Source organism: Myxocyprinus asiaticus, chromosome 7 (assembly GCF_019703515.2).
Source record: "Myxocyprinus asiaticus isolate MX2 ecotype Aquarium Trade chromosome 7, UBuf_Myxa_2, whole genome shotgun sequence".
Classification (NCBI taxonomy): domain Eukaryota; kingdom Metazoa; phylum Chordata; class Actinopteri; order Cypriniformes; family Catostomidae; genus Myxocyprinus; species Myxocyprinus asiaticus.
Window position 1 is genome coordinate 35,176,169 of NC_059350.1, and position 20,694 is coordinate 35,196,862.

At 40.4% G+C, this 20,694-nt stretch overlaps 1 long non-coding RNA gene across 2 annotated transcripts in view; it reads right to left on the minus strand.

Moving 5' to 3' along the window:
• Window positions 1-356: 356 nt before the first annotated feature.
• The window catches only part of LOC127444386 (uncharacterized), a 50,493-nt gene continuing 30,155 nt past the window's right edge, over window positions 357-20,694 (minus strand). The window contains exons 1-3 of one of the 2 annotated variants that reach the window (XR_007897803.1): window positions 9,938-10,042; window positions 1,632-1,881; window positions 357-870 (exon numbers count right to left, since the gene is read on the minus strand). This is a non-coding gene — a long non-coding RNA (uncharacterized LOC127444386). Of the gene's footprint in view, window positions 871-1,631; window positions 1,882-9,937; window positions 10,043-20,694 lie in introns of those variants that run through there. The other variant, XR_007897802.1, reaches the window with a different exon arrangement.

Sequence of the window (20,694 nt, forward strand, 5' to 3'; positions counted from 1 at the left end):
CCGCCTCCTCCTTTCCCATTTTAAGCCCATAAAATGTACCATATAAGTCCTACTATCTTAAAAAATGTGAGGCAAATGATTGCCTTTATTTTCACAAGTTTCAAAACTTAAGTATGCATAACTTGTTTTTATCAGAAACTAAAAATTAAAAGAAACGATTTTGGTCCAATCAAAATATGCAATTACTTATGTTTATTTTAATTAACCACAACTCAAAATTTAAAGTTCTGCAAACTTAATATATTTATAAAACTAAAAAAAATATATGTTTTTGAAATCATGAATATGCTTTGTATTAACTTGTTTTAAGCCATGCTAACTTAATAAATAAACTATATAATTTTAGGTGACTTGAAATGTGCTAGTAGTGTTACTTAATTTGTATTTATTTATTTTTTATTTTTTTTAAAGTTTCGTCAACTTAAATGTGGACAATTCTGCAACTTAAACGTAAATAAAATAAAATAAAATAAGCAAACTGCATGTAGTAAACATATTTACTATAAAAAGACAAGGTACAATTATTGACAAAACATGAGGCACAACACTGAAAAAACAAAAAACACACATTTCACAGCGACAGGATAAACTGTCTACAGCTGCATTAGTGTTGCACATTCTTCAACATTAAAAGCTTATAAAGCCACCTGTCTTTAAAACAATTTGGGGTAATTCAGATCCAATGCATAAATCAGTCCAAATGTAAAAAGAAATCTGAAAAGCCTGGGCAGGTGGGTGATGACTTCACTTTCAAGAACAATTACATTTTTGACCAGATTGTAGTGAACTGCAGCATCTATGAGTTCTCTGACCGCTGTTAACAGGGCATCTGGTGAATATCCAACATTTGGCTCTTCTGAATCTTCAGCCCTGAAATGCAGAAATAGAAAAAAGAACAATTTACTCAAATCTGTTTCAAAATACACACCTATATAAAAGAATAGTTCACACAAAAATGATGTCATTATTTACTCACTTGTCCCAGACCTGTATGACTTTATTTCTTCCATGGAAGACAAAAACCTTGTTTTGTTTTTTTGTAGTTGTTCATTTATTTATTAATTTATTATATATATTTTTATTATAAATCATCTTATTTAAAAGGATAGTTCCCCAAAAAATGAAAATTATCTCATCATTTACTCACCCTCATGCCATCCCAGATGTTTATGACTGACTTTCTTCTGCACAAATGAAGATTTTAGAAAAATATCTCAGCTCTGTAGGTCCATACAATGCAAGTGAATTGTGACCAGAATTTTGAAGCTCCAAAAAGTACAAAAAGGCAGAATAAAAGTAATCCATAAGACTCTAGTGGTTAAATCCATTACATTTTGATAGGTTTCTCACCCACACTAATTATTTCACAACTGGAGACTTATGGATTACTTTTATGCTGTTTTTAACTGCTTTTTGGAGCTTCAAAGTTCTGACACCCATTCACTTGCATTGTATGGCCTTACAGAGCTGAAATACTCTTATAAATATTTGTTTGTGATCTGCAAATGAAAGTCATACACATCTGGGATGGCATGAGGGTACGTAAATAATGAAATAATTTTCATTTTTGGGTGTTATTAAGTTTCAAAAATGGCTAAATGTTTTAGAAATGTGTGAATAAAGTAATTTACCCCGCATGTTTTGAAGAATCTTGAGGCGTCTTCTCTCAGCAGCACAGGAAGTGCATGAAGCACAGTGGTTCGACTTGTGTGGACACTAGTGTTGGGTTCGAGTCCACCTTAGTCGAGTCCGAGTCAAGTCCGAGTCTTCAAACAATCGAATCTGAGTTGAGTCCGAGTCCAAAAGGGGCCGAGTCGGACTCAAGACCGAGTCCATAACAGGCCGAGTCCGAGTCGAGTCCGAATGCATCTGTTCATGAATCTGAAATCAAATTGTAACCGTAAACTCAACATCAATATTTTAAGCTTATTTTAAACTTCACAACTAAGAAAAACAACTGACAATATATAATTTGTCAATATAAATGTAACAAAAACACCTCTGTTGCATTTCATATATACATTTTATGATTAGTATCCTGCTGAACAGACTTCAAAGTGGTTTCTGAATGAAAGCATATGCTTTAGGTGTATGAAGACAAAACTGTCCTTCAACACAATTCTTATTGCATTCTGTTGACATTTCAGTTATTTGTTGCTTTTTCCCCTCCACTCAAACATAGACTAAAGAAAGTGAAAGCAGGGTTATTATTGTTTTGAATGTTAATTTAGTTTTTATTTCTACTTCATTTTTAATTTGTCAATTCAATTTAATTTAGTTTTATTTAAAATTATCCCTATCTAATTAAATAATAGTCTATACTGAGATTTCTTTCTGAATCTTTTTTCTCTATCTGCAGACTGATTTGGGAAAATACAGTACATACAAATGAGTCAACACAGTAGTAATTAGCACTCGCTTAGAAGTTACATATAATTTGATTGCAAACGCTACTCGAGTCCGAGTCCAAACTCGAGTAAGCCAAATCTAGTGGACACTATGTTGATCCTGAAAGTACATTTTTTATCTAATGTTAAATGTTGAACATGTTTAATGTGTTATTCAGTCTAAACATTGTGAATTATCTAAAACCCTTCAGTTCCCACCCAAATTCATAGCTTTTGTAACCTTCACAATAGTCTGAAGATAGGAAAGCTTAGGCCCAGACAGAATCTATAGACATTTTTGGCTCTTTCCAAGCAGATTTTTGAGGTTAATATCTGCAGAATTTTTTGGATGGGATTTAAACATGGTAAAATGTGTTAAAGGAACCTGAGAGTACTGTTTTCAAAATGGTTGCTAAAAGCATCACACAATTAGCCTATTTCATAAACAACATGCAAGTGTTGGGGAATTTGTAGAACATTTAAGAAATGAGAAATGTTGCAATTCTGCCGAGTTTTCTGCATGCAAAAATTCTGTCTGGACTTATAACATAAACATATTCTAACATAACATGTGAATACAACTTTTCAGTACACTCACCATTATAGGGATAGTTTACCCAAAAATGAAAATTCTCTCATCATTTACTCACTCTCATGCCATCCCAGATGTGTATGACTTTCTTCTGCTGAACACAAACAAAGATTTTTAGAAGAATATCTCAGCTCTGAAGGTTAATGGGGACCAAAACCTAAGCTCCAAAAAGCAAATAAAGGCAACATAAAATGTAATCCATACGACTCCAGTAGTTAAATCTATATCTTTTGAAGTGATCCAGTTGGTTTTATTGTAGGTGAGAATAGACGAAAATCTCCTTGGCGATCATGATTTTAAGCCCGATTACACTTCCTATAGCGCCATCTAGCACTGTACAAAGCACCAGGAAGTGTAATCGAGCTTGAAATCATGATTGTGTTTAGAGATTGCAATGGCAAGATGTACAGTGAAAAAGGGGTTTTATTTTAGTCTGTTCTCACCCAAAACCAACTGGTTCACCTCAGAAGACATTGATTAAACCACTCGAGTCAAATTAATTTTATCAACTATCATTCACTTGAATTGAATGGACCAACAGAGCTGAAATATTCTTTTAAAAATCTTAATTTGTGTTCAGCAGAAGAAATAAAGTCATACACATCTGGGATGGCATGAGGGTAAATGATAAGAGAATTTTCATTTTTGGGTAAACTAATCTATACGACTCCAGTGGTTAAATATATATCTTCTGAAGCAATAGTTAAAAAAAGGACTTAAATATTGATCTGTATCTCACCCACACATATCATATCACTTCTGAAGATATGGATTTAACCACTGGAGTCTTATGGATTACTTTTATGCTGCCTTTATGGGCTTTTTTGAGTTTAAAAATGTTGGTATCCTTTCACTTGCATTGTATGGACCAACAGAGCTGAGATATTCTTCTAAAAATCTTGTGTACAGGAGAAAAAAGTCATACACATCTGGGATGGCATGAGGGTCAGTAAATGAGAGAGGTTTTATTTTTGAGTAAACTACCTCTTTAAGTTTGGGACAGGCTCAAATTATTCTGTGTAAAATCAAGGTCTGTTGAACCACAGAACAATATTAAACAACTAAGACCAAAATACCTTTAATTAACAAATCAAGAGAATCTCAGCAAGTTCACCAGAAGTCTTGTCCGACTCCAATGCCTTCTAACGAGATATAAAGTCATCAGCGAAAACTGTGCCGATCATGTTCGTGCATACATGTTTGGTCGATTCCTGTTTGTAAAGCACTACTCAGCAAACACCAGAAACAGAGAGATAAGATAGGCTAGTTACATTCACAATGGATTGAAAGACATCCCTACAAATGATCAAACTTGTGCATGTACACAACATTTTATGTTGCCCATTTGGATCATATAAAGAAATATGGCTATTTTACAGTAAACACACACACACACTTGTTGCTTACTTCGGAAACTTGTACCATGCGAACAACAAAAACAGAACTGACAGAAACATGGATACGTCCAGAGGATACAGCAACACCTGCTGCTCTCTCCAACAACTTCTCCTTCTCTCACACCCCTCGACACACTGGTAGGGGTGGGGGAACAGGTTTGCTCATTTATAACAACTGGACTTGTTCACCACACTCTTCTCTATGTAACAATACTACTTTTGAATTCCATGCTATTACTACAATGCAACCCGCAAAAATACATGTTGTTGTCATTTATCACCCTCCAGGTCAGCTGGCAAAACTTTCTTGAGGAGTTGGATATCCTGCTCTCCTCCTTCCCGGAGGATGGTAAGCCACTTGTGGTTCTTGGTGATTTCAACATACACAAAGACAAGCCCCAGGCCACTAAATGCTCTTCTGGCCTCATTTGATTTGGAAAGACTAAGCACCACAGCAACTCACAGATCAGGCAACCAGCTGGACCTCATTTTTACACGTAACTGTACCAACTCAAATATTCTTGTTACTCCTTTACATGTCTCTGATCACTACTTTGTTCAATTCAATATGACTCTCCCATCTACATTAAAACAGACTCCACCTTTGGTTCCTTTTCGCTGTAACCTCTGTTCTCTTTCACCCTCTCGCCTTTCCACTGCTGTTTCTACCTCTCTTCCCACACAAAATATATTTTCCACCCTTGACGTAAACACTGCCACAGACACACTAAGCTCTACTTTAACAACTGTCTAGACAACATCTGTCCTCTCTCCTAAAGGCCAGCACGTACTACACCACCCAGCCCCTGGCTCACTGACGTCCTTCATGAACATCGGACCGACCTCAGTGCAGCTGAGAGGAGATGGCAGAAATCTAAAGATCCAGCAGATCGAGGTAAGTATCAGTCTCTGCTTGCAACTTTTTCAGATAACGTTAAATCTGCAAAAACTTCCTACTACCAGAACAAGATCAACAGCACCACAGACACTCGCAGCTTGTTTAGAACATTCAACACACGTCTCTGTCCTCCCCCTCCACCACCTGATACATCACTGACAGCAGATGTCTACACCACATTTTTTACTAATAAGGTTACAACCATCAGCAATGCATTCTCAGCACCTCACCCTGTCAAACACCCATCTCCTGTATGCAACTCCTCTGTCTCTATGTTCTCTCCTCTGACTGACACTGAGGTCTCTAAACTCCTCTCCAATCACCCCACCACCTGTTCCCTTGACCACATTCCTTCTCACCTTCTCCAGGCCATCTCTCCGTCCATATTACCTGCACTCACTCACATAATTAACACATCTCTACTTACAGGCACTTTTCCCACTACATTTAAGCAGGCTCGAGTAACCCCGCTGCTGAAGAAACCCGCTATTAACCACACACAAATTGAACACTACAGACCAGTCTCTGTCATCCCATTCATGGCAAAAACACTTGAAAGGGCAGTTTTCAATCAAATCTCTGCCTGTCTCTCAAGGAACAAGCTGCTGGATGACAATCAATCAGGCTTCAAAAGTGGACACTCCACTGAGACTGCCCTGCTGTCTGTCACTGAGTCGCTGAGACAGGTGAAGCTGAATTCAGATCATCCATCCTGATTCTACTGGACCTTTCTACAGCCTTCGACACAGTCAACCATCAGATATTACTCTCCACCCTCTCTTCGCTGGGCATCACAGGAACTGTGCTTGACTGGTTTAATTCCTATCTCTCAGGTAGGCCCTTCAAGGTAGCCTGGAGAGGTGAGGTGTCCAAGTCACATCAGCTACTTATTGGGGTACCTCAGGGCTCAGTGCTTGGATCACTTCTCTTCTCTATATACACAACATCACTGGGAACCATCATTCAGGCACATGGTTTCTCTTACCACTGCTACGCTGATGACACGCAACTCTACTTGTCTTTCCAGCCCAACGACACCACAGTGACTGCTCGAATCTCTGCCTGCCTGGCAGACATCTCGGCCTGGATGAAGGAACACCGCCTGCAACTTAACCCAGCCAAGACCGAACTTCTTGTCTTTCCAGCCAACCCTGCTGTTGAACACAATATCACCGTGCAGCTGGGTGCAACTACAGTAACGCCTTCCAAAACGGTCAGAAATCTAGGAGTAACCATCGATAACCAACTAATTTCACAGACCACATCTCAAAGACCGCAAGATCATGTAGATTTACACTCTACAATATCAGGAAGATAAGACCCTTCTTCTCTGATCATGCCACACAACTTCTTGTTCAGTCACTTGTCATAACTAGACTGGACTACTGTAATGCTCTCATTGCAGGCCTCCCTGCATGTGCAATTAGACCCCAGCAAATGATCCAGAATGCAGCAGCACGTCTGCTCTTTAATCAACCAAAGAGAGTGCATGTTACACCACTCCTTGTCTTTCTTCACTGGCTGCCGGTTGATGCACGTATCAAGGTCAAGGCTCTGATGCTGGCATACAAAACAGTCACTGGATCTGCTCCAGCATACCTAAAATAATTTCTGCAGAGCTACGCGCCCACTAGAAGCCTGCGGTTAGCTAAGGAACGTCGCCTTGATATACACACTCACCAGAATAAACGAAGAAAACTCCCGTGGCGAGTAGAAAGGCTTTCACTTAATAAAGAGCACTTCCAAATTAGGACAGCACATCTTCTTTAACGTTGTTACATCTGTACACCAACTTTCATTGATGTAAAAGCATGTTCCACCGCCTCTCGTTTTCCCCGTTAACTCCGCGATGCGATCCGCTCTGAACAGCTGAAAGCCCAGCAGATGTAACGCTCTGTCCAGAATGGCTTCACTCAGCCAGATTTCTGTGAAGCACAAGGCAGCAGAGGTTGAAAAGTCCTTGTTTGTGCGGGTGAGGAGATGTAGTTCATCCGTTTGTGTTAGGGAGAGAGCGGAGATTCGCAAGATGAATGCTCGGCAGTGCTGTTCGAAAGCCACGCCGACGGAGCTTGACCACCGCACCTGCTTGTCTCCCTCACCTGCGTCTCATAGCGCGTTTAAACAATACAGCCGTGTCTCCGACTAAAATGTCCAACAAAACATCAGAATATTTAAAATCCAGGAAAAGATTGACTGGGATATGCTGTCGAATGTTCAGCAGTTCGTCTCTGGTAAAACTGACTGGAAAAAGATTACTAAACACAAGACAAACAAACAAAAACAACAAAACAATAGGAGCACTCCACACCAAGGCAGCCATCCACGGCGCCATCATGATGTATAATAATGGCCAAGACCCAATACTGTTAAGGAGCTACAACGTTTTCTGGGCTTTGCGAACTTCAACAGGAGGTTTTTCCACAACTACAGTCTCACCTCTGCCCCTTTAACGTCATTGCTCAAAGGGAAACCATCCAAACTACCATGGAGTGACTCTGCTCATAAAGTCTTCGAAATCCTCACGACAAGTTTCACGACAGCCCCCATTCTCAAGCACCCCGATCCTAACCAACCATTCATTGTGGAAGTGGATGCATCAGACTGTGGCATCGGGGCGGTTCTCTCTCAACACCATGGTAACCCTGGAGAACTTTATCCATGTGCTTTCTTATCACGTAAACTAAACTCAGCTGAAAGGAACTATGATGTTGGAAACAAAGGGCTACTCTCCATGAAGGCTGCATTAGAAGAGTGGCGCCACTGGCTTGAAGGATCTGTCCACCCATTCCAAGTAATCACCGTCCATAAAAACCTTGAATACATCAAGGGAGCAAAACGACTCAATCCATGACAAGCCCGATGGTCACTCTTCTTCACAAGATTTCAATTCACAGTCACCTACCGCCCCTGGCAGTAAGAACTGCAAGGCTGATGCTCTTTCCCGTTGTTATGATCCTCCTCACAACATACCTCAAAGTATCCATATTACCACCTTCAGTCATCATCGCACCCAGAAACTGGGACATCATGGAAGAAACCCAAAGAGCCCAACAGACAGACCCTGCACCACCAGAATGCCCCCCAACAAACAGTATGTACCACGCCCTCTACGTCAGAGAATGATCCAATGGATCCATACCTCCCTCAGCACTGGACACCCTGGCATCCAGAGGACGATAAGCCTGGTACATAACTCATTCTGGTGGCCTTCACTCATAAATGATGTCACTGCATATATTAAGGCATGTCAAGTTTGTGCACTGTCAAAAACCCCCAGAAAACTGCCAGCCGGCCTTCTACAGCCACTGCCTATCCCTCAGAGACCCTGGTCCCACCTGTCCATCGACTTCATCGTAGATCTGCCAAACTCCAATGGGTATTCTACCATTTTTGGTGTCATTGATAATTTCTCTAAGTCATGCAGACTAATCCCCTTGGTCAGAGAGATAATGGACTCTCATCATAGAGGGGGCCAGATGCAGTACCTGGTGGACTGGGAAGGTTACGGACCAGAGGAGAGATTGTGGGTATCCGCCAACGACATGCTGGATCCATCCTTGATTCATGACTTTCACCAAGGGCACCCAAATCGTCCAGCACCACGACCAGGGGGATGACCCCAAAGGAGAACACCAGGAGTTGTTAATGGGGGGGGGGGGTTCTGTAATGAATGAGGCTGGTTACTTGATAACGACTTATTTGCCTGCTTCAACGATTATGTCTCTGCCCTGTGTTTTGGATTTGTTTGCTGTGTTTAATAAACTTCCTACATATGGATTCTACCTTCGCCTCCATGTCGAGTCCCTCACACCAACGTCATGGTTTACACAAAATCCACAACAATCGCTGTGCCAAGCTACATTGCACTAAACGAATGAAGACGTAGATGCCTTACCGTTACCGATGATTACTCTAGTTTTTTGCCTTTGTCGGTCTTTTTGTTGATTCAGACCTTTTTTTGCTTCTTTGGCAGTACAGCTACTGGATCTCCTGTTGTCTCCACTGTTAAAGGATGATAAATATGTTCCATTGTGTTCTGTCACCATGACAAATTCCTTGTGTGTGTAAGCATACTTGGCTCATCCTGATTCTTTTCGCTCTTCGCGCCACCAAACATCACTGTTCTAAGCATAGCCAAGTGTATCTATCTACACAGGCGGCAGCCAATTTGCTTGAGGATTCTCTTCTTCGATGTTTAGTGAAACACTGCAGGTCATGTCATTTCAACATGTCGAAACACACTGAAAGGGTTGACCCGCACCATGTAGAATAAAACACTTTTTATAGAAAACTATTATGAGTACAGTCTTCATCTCATGTAAGTGTACACCATTCAGATCAAACTTCACAAAAACACAATTAATTCGTTAATGTGTAAAACTTTTTAAATTGGCTCCAAACTACTGAATGGACCTTTAATGAATAGAACCATATTGTACAGGGTAAACAAACAAAAATATAAAAAATAGATTAAAATGAAGTGAATTGAATGTTTTTTAAACATCTGTCAGAAAACCGCTCCACAGCACTCATCCGAGTACTTCATGTTTATCAGTGCACCAAAGCACGAAAATGAATGAAATGTTAAAAGCAGAATATCAATCGAAACACTACTCTTTACAACCAAACAGGTTTCAGTGAATTTTTTTAAGAGGTTTCTTACCAGAGGCACTTTTGTTGGTTCTGCATCCGTAGGAGCACTTCAAGGAAATCGATGTCATGGTGTTTGGTCACGTGACTCCGTGCGTCAGAAGTTTAACCCTTAAATGACTCCTTAGAGTGTCCTGAAGTGTATGCAATGGGTTTAAATGAATTTAAATTATGCATTGCGTATAGTGAAACCAAAATAGCGAGTCCTAGCATGAGGCTGCAGGGTTGCACAAGGTTAAAGTTCAAAATATAAACTTACCAGGTCACATTGTAAACTGTGAACAATTATTAGAAATAGAAGTTAGACATAAGATCTGAACTTCGCTGAACAGTGTGGACAGTACCTGGTTCCCGACACGGCTCTTCCTTAACCAATCAGGAGTTGTTAACCCTCTGTCAAATCATTTATAAGCAGGCATTCACCTTTACAGCTTCGACTCCAGTCCAACAGCGCAGTGTTATATGGCATTCAGCGCAGCTGATTATCCATGCGGTTTTCTACTTTTCTCACAGTCTCTACCCTCCTTTTATTTCTCCTTGAGGAGAAATGTCTCTCCTAGAATCTTCTGATCCAGAAGAAGCCATTTCCCTGGTAGATTCTGGGGATGACCATGACAATTGCCAAGAGATACAAAAATCCCCACCAGTAGAAATGTCAGTATTCTGAGCAAAACCCGCCGGAGAGATCGCCTCGCCCCAAAGCACATTTCCATCTCTGATTGGCTAGTTTCTCTGATCTTGGAAGATCTCTTCATCAGAAAAATATCTTCTCCAACCGGTGCATCCCATGAAGCGCTATTTGAGTTCTTTTTATCCTCCCAAGACAACACAGCTCCGACCCAACATCAGCCCCACAGGAAAGCCAAGGCTAAGTGAAAAATCACAATGATGATGCACCACCTCCCACAAAAAAAGAAAACCCTGGCATTTCTTCCAGCAATGACCCTGTCATTGCAGCAATTATGGCAATGAAAGATTCCATCGATAAGCTGGATAGTAAGATAATGGTGCTCAAACTCCCTAGCGACCTCCTTGGCTTGCCACATAACCACTTCCCCTGGCTTCAGCTCTCCCGGCTTCTTTCAGCAGCACACCTTTCATCCCTCCAGCAGCAGCAATTCCATCAAGCCTCCGCAGCCAAATACTAGCAGGTAAAGACATTAATCTTGTTAAAATTTTAATCTGCACTTTTGGACTGGTGTACAAGCATATAGTGGACTGTGGTGATGTGTCTATAATCTTCAAAGAGTTTGACCACAGGCTCTCCAAAAGTGTAACCTTAGCTGAATTTAATGTTGCCTTTTGACTGTACAGGGACACTATATGTGAGATATTTCCCGAGAGACGTATTGAACTGGATACCTACTTGGCCATTATTTCAGATTTGGCCCTTACCTATGGCGGTTCTCTTATATGAATATCAAAAGTCTTTTTCAGCCAAAGTTTTAATTTGAAGATGGATTGGTCCATGCTTGATCTAGAGCTTATCAATTGGCACTTCACATGTCATCAAGCTATTTCCTGCTCTGTCTGTGGATCATTCACTCACTCTTCAAAACTGTGCCCCAGAACAGCATTTCAAGCAACACAAGATTCCATAGCATCGTCCTCCATTTCTGAACCTAGATCTAGGTTTTCCTCTTGGCCTATAGGAAAGATGAACCCTGCAGATAGCTATACTCTGGTTTGTATTCATTTTAATGAGTCTGTTTGTCCTTATATTAGATGCAAATTTGTGCATTGTTGTAGCTTATGCGGCAACAGTCACCCTAGAACTGTTTGTCCCCACAGGAGCAAGCCCGGACCAACAATAAAATGAATAAACATCCTTCCACTCCAATCAACGTGCAAGAACTTTAAAAAAATGTATCCAAGGATCCTAATCGCTGTTTGGTAAATTTCTTAATTACTGGTCTCCTACAAGGTTTTCTAGCTGGTCTTAGCTTCATCCCCTCCTCAACTCATGTATCAAAAAATCTTTTGTCAGCGCTGAAAGAGCCCAAGGTAGTTGACGGCTGTGATGAGGAGGAGGGCGTGGAGGAGGGTGTGGCTGGGTCGTGAGGGTGCACGGCCGGTGCTGAGTCACCTAATCAGTGGGAGAGAGAGATAAAGGGAGCCGGAGATGCCAGTGAGAGATGCCAGTGAGAGAGAAGACACACACACAGAGTTATGTTTGTGTGTGTCTTTTATGTTATGTTGAAATTAATTTGAATCATTAAAACTTTGTTGACTGCTCAGCCGGGTCCTAGCTTCCTCCTTTCCCAACCGAACAGAGGTTGTTTACATTTGGTGCTGATACCCAGAAAGGAGGAAGAGCACGCTGTCTGGGAGAACTCGCCGCTGGCGAGGGAACTGAGAGGTCGCTGCCGTTCGCCATGAAGCAGAGGAACCACTGCCGTCTGCCAGGAAGCATAAGAGCTGTTGCCGTCCACCAGGGGGCGGAGGAGCCGCTGTCGTCTGCTATTGGGCGGAGCGGCTGAGGACCAGTGGACGCCGTGTTCGGGACCGGTGAGCCAGTTTTTCTTTCTCTCTCTCCACTCTCTCTCTGTCTCTCCTACTTGCTCTTTCTCTCTCCCTTCTCCCTACCCTCATCTCTCCCCAGGTTCCCAGAAGGCAAGGAGGACCATCGGGTGGCAGAACAGCTGGAAGGACAGTGTCTCCCCTCCAGAGATGGGGGGATGGTGCCCCGGATGGCGCCCGGACCTGAATCGGGTGGTGGAGGAGTGTGATGAGGAGGAGGGCGTGGTCGGGCTGTGAGGGTGCACGGCCAGCTCTGCGTCACCTAATCAATGGGGAGAGAGTTAAAGTGGAGCCGGTGACGCCAGTGTGTGAGAGAGAGAGAGCGAGACACATGGGGTTATGTTTGTGTGTGTTGTTTATGTTATGCTGAATTTAATTTGTATCATTAAAACTTTATGTTGACTGCTCAGCCGGGTCCCAGCTTCCTCCTTTCCCGACCGAACAGAGGTCTTTTACAGCAACCTAATCAAAAAAGAGGTTAAAAGGGCTATTTAATCAGCCCCTATGTCCATTCTCTGTTCTCTATATTTCACATTAATCCTATAGGTTTTACTACCAGGAAATATTCAGGTATAAAACACCTCTTTATTGGTCTTTCTGCTCCACATAACAGTCCGGTTCCCAGTATTAACAGTCTCATTCCCTCTAATAATATTCACCTATCCTATGCTTCAGTAGACCATACAATTCAATTTATTAAAACTGTTGGCAAAGGTGCCTGGCTAGGGAAAGCTGATATCACAGACGCCTTCAAAATTTTGCCCCTCCATCCATCGCAATGGCACCTTTTCGGAATCAGATGCCGTTCTAAATTATACTTCACTGTTCGACTAAATTCCAGCTTCTGCAGTAGTCCGTGGATCTTTGAAACTCTATCAGAAGCACTGATAGAGTTGTTGGATCCTCAATAAATGTAAAATTCACTTCGTTTTACACCTTTTTAGATGATTTTCTCATGGTCGACTTTCCAAAATCCCCGCTAGACTGTAGTATTTCCACCTTAAAATCAGTCTTTCTCAAACTCGAGGTGCCACTTTCTGAAGAAAATCAGTCCCTCTACTTTCTTAGAGTTCCTAGGTATTAATCTTGATAGCCAGAGAATGATAGCTTCTCTTCCTCTTGAGAAACTCACTCGAATTCGTCAGTGTATGTCCTCTTTCATTTCCGCCAAATTCAATTCCAATGCGATCTAATTTCCCTGTTAAGGCACCTAAATTTTGCTCTGCGCATTATTCCCAAAGGGCGTGTATTCATATCTAGACTTCTCAAGCTGTCCAAATCCATTTCAAACCTTCAAGATATCATTACTCTCGACCTCGGCTGTTAGTCTGATATGCAATTCTGGGTTCGCCTTTTATCAGATTGGAATGGTATATCTTCTTTTTTATAATGATTAGTTTGAAACTTCAAACTTCCTTCAAATCTACACTGATGCTGCTCCTTCCATAGGCTTTGGTGGGTAATTCAGTAACAAGTTTTTTGCAGAGAACTGGCCAGCTGAAATACTTTCTCTTCTGCCTGAGGCTCATTCTAGCGCACTTTTCTAAATCTACCCCATTGTCAATGCATGCCTTCTATGGGCAAAGAATGGCGAAGTAAACGTATAACCTACTTATGCGATAACCAAGCAGTAGTACATATCATTAACAAAGGTCGCTCCTCTATTCCCTCTATTAATCGCTTAGTTTGTCGTCAATACACTCGCTGATGCCCTTTCTTGTTTTCAATTTTAGAAATTCCATGCTCTATGCCCAGAAGCCCTGCCTACCAGCATAAGATGCCCACCCTTCAACCAAATCATGCTAGATTAGAAATGTTCTCCTCGTACTTCCGCTGCTAAATTCATGAGGTTGGGGATGGCTAAATCTATGCTCAAAGCTTATGATTCTGCCTGGGATTATTTTCTTTCTTTCTGTGATGGTTTCACTGTTCCTGATCTTCCAATAAATCTGTCCATCATATGTGCTTTCATAGCGCACTGCATTAACTCTCGTAAATTGCAACCCGACTTTATTAAAGCCACTATAGCAGGCATTCATTTTCACCTGCGACTGAAGGACCCTAACGTGATTAATCTTCTTGGCCATCCCTCCATCCGGCTGCTCCTGAATGGTCTAAAGAAAGCAGCCCCAAAAGGCAAAGATGACAGCTTACCTCTCACTCTACCATTATTACACAAGATGTTGCACCTTTTAAGATCTGGGGTTTATGTACACTAATAATCTTCAAGAGTGTGTTTTTCTCACAGCCTTATACAGGTTTTTAAGGCCTAGAGAATTCACATGTAAAACACTCTCCTTCAATCCTTCACTAGATCTCACAAGCTCAGATATTTCTATTGATCACCACATATTCACAATCTTTCTAAAGCATTCAAAAAATGATACGTTTAACATAGGTACACACATTACCATAGCCCAAACTAATACAGTTTTTTTTGTCCTCTCTCTGCCATGTCCCAATACCTGCGAGCACAGAACTCCACACTACCCTCGGATCCTCTCTTCCTTAAAGCTGACGGGAAGCCAATGACTAGTTCGTGGTTCGCCTCCAAGTTGAAGCAGCCCTGCGTACTCACCAGACTAGACCCTCAAGCATACACCAGCCACTCCTTCAGGATTGGTGCAGCCACCACTACAGAGCCCAGAGTTCCTACTGCCACCTTAAAGAAAATGGGACTTTGGTCTTCTGCAACTTTTGATCGTTACATCAGACCTAGTTGCAGTGAAATCTTGGATGGCCAAAAATTTATGAGTCTTGACTCTTCATGTAAATGCTCAGGAGGAGTAAGAGGGGGTGGGGGGTGCCAGCAGTAGCGCATCTAAATGTCGTATCCAGTCTGCTTAGATTTAGTGGTTTTTAAAAAAAAAAAACTTGCACACACTGGTAATTAGGTCAAATAGTGTATATATGATGTATTCAACCTAGTCTTTAGGTCATTAGATTTAAACCCAACATTGATATAAAAAGTAATTTTTTTTGGGGGGGGGGGGGGGTATACATTTTTAGTGCACACAATAGGACTACACTGCTAGTTTCATGTGTCTAATATCCACCTCACTGCAGCCCACATGTCTGGCGGCTAGATCTGTTGTGGGGGCATCATCTCCTCAGGCTTGTGGTCATCTATATTCAAGAATGCTATTTTGGGGGGTTAACTGTTGTGTTCAGCAGAAGCAGCATATCTCAACAGCAGCAGTGTATTGACCATGTTAAGCAGCAGCAGCATGCGTAAGTAGATCTAGTCCCCAAGACCAAACCTTCTCACAATACCATTTACACAAACAATTTTGTCAAAATCACTCGAGAGTTGTCCTAACTGATATATCCTATTAGTTTAGTTAGGAAACTCTATGTGGTGCAGGTCGATATGTCCGGTTCCTGACAAGCCTCTACCTTAACCAATCAGGAATTGTTAACCCACTGTCAAATCATTTATAAGCAGGCACTCACCTCTACAGCTTCGACTAAAATCCAACAGCACAGTGTTATACGGCATTCACCCTCCACCTCCCCAGCTCCCCCTGTCTAGATCTGCTTACGTGGGGGGTTAACTTTCAGCAAGCAGCAGGGAATTGACCATGTTAAGCAGCAGCAGCAGCTGCACATGTAAGCAGATCTAGTCCGCCAAGACCAAACCTACTCTCAATACCATTCGCACAATAAACTATTTTGTCAAAACTACTCGAGAGTTGTCCTAACTGAACCTCATAAATTCTTTGAAACAATGATGGTTTGATGAAACCTGCCCAGTGACAACATTCCCTCCTATACTGGCCGGAAAAGGTAGAGTTCAACAGCTGGCTATAAATGCAAGGGCTTTAAAACCCACCCGACAGTCGTTTCTGCAATCAGAGGTGTCATGCCAATTCAAATTGAGGGAGCACGTGGCCCCTTAGATTTTTGAGCCAAGAGGATTTTGAATGAATTATTTAAAATTCCAAAACATATTTGTACTTTCGAAATTAAATTAAATGATTATTGCATGTAAAAAAGAATGTCTGTGGCAGAAGTCTTTATTCACATGTCAAAGTTAATTCAGTCCAAACGACATGTTCTGCTATAAACGGTGTCCCGTGTCTGCTTCAGAGATCGTGCTCATGGGGAAGGTCCAACACCAAAGGAAAATGCGGTGTTATGGTAATAAAAACGAAATAATTGCACAGATAAACAGTTCATCACACTGTTTGTGTGTGTGATTGTGTCCTCCTTTCCCTTTCTTGGTAAAGAACCCTGCTTGTGGGTAAAAGTGATATTATTTCTGAAAAGTGATAGAAAAAAATGCTGATATTAAAAATATAGAAAACTGGACAGTTGTTTTCCAGTTTATTAGTTGAGTTTTGACAGTCAGTGAAATGTGGCCTGCAATCAGACTGAGAATTTGATTAAACACACACACACACACAAAATAAAAATAAATAGAAAATCATTTAGTATGTTTTTTTTTTAAACAATTTGAATTATGGGGACACTAGAAATGTCCTCATAAACCACATTTATAGCATAATACCCTTGTAATTACCAGTCTGTAATCTAAAAAAATTTCCTCGTAAACCACCCAAACCCACCCACACACACACACACACACACATGTTGGTGCGGCTATCCATATAAGGACTCTCCATAGACATAATGATTTTTATACTGTACGAACTATAGATTCTATCCCCTAAACCTACCCTTAAACCTAAACCTCACAAAAAACTTTCTGTATTTTTACATTTTCAAAAAAACAAACATCATTTAGTATGTTTTTTTTTTTTTAAGCGATTTGAATTTTGGGGACACTAGAAATGTCCTCATAAATCACATTTATAGCATAATACCCTTGTAATTACCAGGTTGTAACCTAAACAAATGTCCTTGTAAACCACCCAAACCTGCCCACACACACACACACACACACACACACACACACATGTTGGTGTGGCTATCCGTATAAGGACTCTCCATAGACATAATGATTTTTATACTGTATGAACTATAGATTATATCCCCTAAACCTACCCCTAAACCTAACCCACACAAAAAACTTTCTGCATTTTTACATTTTCAAAAAAACATAATTTAGTATGTTTTTTAAGCGATTTGAATTTTGGGGACACTAGAAATATCCTCATAAACCACATAGCATAATACCCTTGTAATTACCGGTTTGTAACCATAAACCACACACAAACAGTTTCCTTCAGCGTTCTAAGAAAAACTCATCTAGCAGCACAGATAAAGTTATTTCTATCCCTTTTAATTTCTCTGCACTTCAAACTAGACTTTGTACAAGGCTGCCTCTAAATGTGATAACAGTGAAACGCTATACTTCGTGGTGGCTGTGAATGATTAAGTAGCTTGTGTAAATCACTCTCTTTCTCCCTTCTCTTTCATGCTTTCTCTCCTCCCCATTCTTTATCCAGTGTAATAATTCCCCAACTTCTATTCTCTTAAAGATCTGTTTTAGATTATTCACACCAAAATTATATTTTTCACTTCCTCCCACTGTGCTATACACTATAATGTGCCAGCCACTCTTCTCTGTCTCTCAGTATCAGTTGGTGATTAAGTATTGATATCAGTCTCAAGTGTCTCATATGATACCAGTCGTGACAGCATGCACACAAATAAATTTCCGAAGAATACTACCCTAAAATAAAATTGTATTGTGATCAAAGTGAAAATAAACTGTAAATTAGTCCAGGGAAACCTTATGATTCAGATTCTTCTGTTTGTGTTTAGTCCAAAAATGCTGCATAAATGAAAGTTCATGTACAGTAAAAATGTGTAGATTTACATTACACATGTCTGTTTGTAAATGTGATCAACAAATGAGCTAAATTATGTGTGGGTTGGCTATGCATTTTTTGGCATACCTCTTTCTGCCATTTAAACTTTACCTCAGTTTTTTTTTTTTTATGACACATCCTGATATTTGCCGAAACAGACAAAAGCGAGTTTTAACCCTGAATTTATATCATAATGGAACCACCATGTTCCGAGGATCTGAGACTGCTGAACATTAAGGCTGAAGTTTGTACTTTTTTTAAAGCTGAAGTTTGAACTTTTTCGATGTTAAAATATTTTCTCCTATCCCAGCTTATTATGCAGTGACAACTGTAAGTTAGCCATTCATAGGTCGATTTCCTCGTAAACTGGAAACACTGTGTCTCTTTTGTGCTATAATAATTGCTCTGTTTGTTATGAGCAGCTCGTTCAGTCTGACACAGCAACATCGGCTCAACTAATGACATGAGTTTGTTGCTGGACTATATGTTTGTTTGATGAATAGCAGATGGGAGTGTTAATTTATTTTTTAATTTTTTTAAACCATGCTTAATTTTGCAATTCTGATTGGTGATGTTAGAGGTGCAGAAATGATCACCTTCTGCTTTAACCGACAACTGTGAACAAATAATAACAGCAGGCAGGGTGTAATATAATCCCAATATCAAGAATGAATGACTCATTTTCATTCCTAGAGGAGGAAACTAAAAGACAACAAGGAGCAATTTAGAAATCGTAATTAAATAGAGTCAAATTAAAGGTGCTGTAAGCAATTTTAGCCATTCTAACTGCCACGAGACTGAGCCGTTTGATAAGCCACGCCCCCTCTTTCCAAAACACCGCACCGATACCGTTGAAACCGACACAAAATATGAAGGTAAATCAGTAGTGAAACTCAGGAGCTTGCATATTTGGATTTGAGAACTTGTACAATAAATATTTGTACTCGTAAGTTGATACATACACTTACAGCACCAATGTGAAAACTTGTAAAATACAAATTTGAAGTTGAATGTTGCAATCTGCACTCACAGACAGTTATTCAAAGCTTGTGTTCTGAATTCAAAATTGCAGACAAATAGTCACAAATGTGTAAAATGAAATTCACTTAAATACAACGACAGACACAAACTTGTATTACATATCTACTTTTGTGCTTTAATTCACTTTCGCAGCACAACCACAAATCAGCACTTACAACCTCTCAAATCTGGCACTGCAACTTCAAATCTTCCTGCCTTGATTTTTGCAACTACTTTTGTGATAAACCTGTAGCAGAACTCACTTGTGCACTTGTAAACCCAGATGTGCAAGAGAAGGCTACCAGTGTTGTGCTGAGGCAGGGCCAACGAAGTTGTGACCAATCACAAGAGCTGGAACAACTGATGCCGGACCAATCAAAAAGGATCATAGTACTTACTTGATGGCTGAATCAATTCTATTGAACTAGAGATATAGAAATGTGCATTTTTAGTATTCGCTAATTTCCCTTATTTAGATGTCAAAATGTGATTTCAATTAAAAGTGCACATGATCACGGTAACCTCAAATAATCATGATTAAAGCAAGTCACTGCGGTCATTTAATTATATATCTTAATAAGTTCTAAATTATATATCTTATTCTTAAGGCGTCAAGGTGTACTCTCTTACTGCTTGATTTTAAGGATTCATCAGCATGGACGGGCTTATAAAACAGTTTAAAACAGACTTTTAACTAGAACTAAGAAATGAATTACTGTCACGTAAAAGACATTTAAAAATGACCTTAGTTTTATTCTGAAGGGATAAATATATGAACAGAGTCTCATTTCAAACAGAATGCACACTGTGTACAATATTATCTTTATTTCACAAGTGGGTTTCTTACAATTATTACAGTACCATTACAATTCATCTAAGCAAGTACAGTATGGCTTATTTAGATTTAACCTTTGCTTGGTAATTTGCAACAATGCAATATTACAGCAATGAAGTAGAAATATGTATAATGGAAATGACTAACTGAAATAATAATAATGAAATAATAAAGGCATGATTTTCAATATTCTATAGATAGTCAGCAAAAGTGATTAATATAGTTTCCTATCGATTCAGTTCACTCGACATTACTGTGAGCACTAAGGGGAAGTGTCCTTACACGACCTTGTTGAAACCCTTATACAATCACGGCAATCCACTGATTGGCAATGGTGTCTGAGCCCCACCCCTTTAGTCGCGCATTAGGCCTATATAAACAGGTGCTCAGTCACCATTTCTTCAGAATTTCCTTCAAGACTGCGAAATTCGTCTTCATCTTGGAACCCTTTCTAAAGCTGGTTCATCACCCCACAACATGTCGGTGCTCAAGGTTTTTCAAGCTAAGCTTCTTCATCAAATGAATGAGCAAGGCTGCGATCCAGAGCTGTTCAAAAAGCTCCGCACCGCTACAGATTTGGCGCTGCAGACCACGAAAACTACCGCTCAGGCAATCGGC